This window comes from Marmota flaviventris, chromosome 3, assembly GCF_047511675.1.
Source record: "Marmota flaviventris isolate mMarFla1 chromosome 3, mMarFla1.hap1, whole genome shotgun sequence".
Classification (NCBI taxonomy): domain Eukaryota; kingdom Metazoa; phylum Chordata; class Mammalia; order Rodentia; family Sciuridae; genus Marmota; species Marmota flaviventris.
The window spans coordinates 120,942,319-120,943,751 of record NC_092500.1 but is presented as its reverse complement, the minus strand read 5'-3'; the positions used below and the strand labels follow the sequence as shown (position 1 = coordinate 120,943,751).

At 37.6% G+C, this 1,433-nt stretch overlaps 1 pseudogene; it reads right to left on the bottom strand.

Annotated features, from left to right (window-relative positions):
- Positions 1-259: 259 nt before the first annotated feature.
- Positions 260-725, bottom strand: LOC139705039 (transcription factor BTF3 pseudogene; annotated as a pseudogene).
- Between the last annotated feature and the right edge of the window lie 708 nt (positions 726-1,433).

The window sequence follows — 1,433 nt, the reverse complement described above, 5'->3', positions numbered from 1 at the left end:
AAGAAATTTATTGATCTTTATTTTACACTTTACTTGCAGGTATCTTCAGTTTAATTAGCTGCAAAGAATGAATAGTGTATAAACAAAAACTGAAAATAGTTGCATTGTTCAAGGGGCTTGTAAATTAAAAATATTAGAGATTTATATTTTATTAGATCCCTAAATAAAACAATTTTAAAACAACTTATTTAGTTGTCATAATGTAAAACAGCTCCCAAGAAATTCTTTGAGCTTTATCTTCTTCAGAAATTAACTCAATTCAATTTGCCTCATGTTTAGAAGCCTCATCAAAACTCTGGATCTTCATCATCATCATCCTCTCCAGGAGCAAGACGTGCTTTTCCATCCTCAGATTGTTTGGGTGGAGCTTCAGCTCCATTGGCTTAACTAGTTAGACTGTCTGCACCAAGCTGGTTTAAGATGCTGGGTAGCAACTGTCAGATGCTTTTGTTTCAGGGTGCCCTGTAATGGTGACAGTGTTTTCTGGCAGAGATGCCTGAACTTTAGGGTTGTGAAAGTGGCACTGTTTCTTGGTTTGTAAATATATGCACCTCTTTAGTAACAGAGATAGTAACTTCTTTCAGGAGACTGAAGGTTTTTTTTTTTTTTTTTAAATCATCTGTAACTTCTGTGAACCACTTTCTTTCTGTGAGCAGTTCCTTTCCATTGGTGTGCACTTGTGCCTGCAGTTTGGTGAGTTTCTGGTTCATGATAATTTCTTTCATTTTATCAAAGTGGAGATGGGGCTATGTGGCAGGGACTATGGTTGGCACTCAAGAAGAGCAAACCAGCTGAGATTAGGCACACCCGTGCAGGGATGCAAGATAGTGGTAGCTAGAGAGATGAGATTACAGACTTCTTGGGGACAGGAAGCAAACTTTCCTCATTTGTTCAGTGTCTCATCAAATCAACTATAAACCACCAAGGACAGATGGTGTTTTATATGACAACAATATCTATGGTGCCATTCTAATAAATTGAGTAAATTCCTCAGGAAAGGAGTGAATGGGATTGAAATAAATAAGAAATAATGAGAGCTTCTTTGGGGGCTGGGATTGTGGCTCAGCAGTAGAGTGCTTGTCTAGCATGTGTGAGGCCCTGGGTTCGATCCTCAGCACCACATAAAAATAAATAAATAAATAAAAGTATTGTGTCCAACTACTTCTAAAAAATAAATATTAAAAAAATGAGAGCTTCTTTGGAAGCCTGGGAGAGATTTTTTGTTAATTGGAAAGGGTATTTCCTGCTTAGTGGAGTTGATTTGTAAATTTAGGGCCAAACTTGTCAGGTGGCTCTAATTTTCTTTTATGCTGTGAGAAGACTGGTCTCTTATGCTGTTTTAATTTTTGAAGGGGGGAGGACTGAGAATTGAACCCAGGCACCCTCTACCACTGAGCTACATCCCCAGCCCTTAAATTTATTTTATTTTTTTG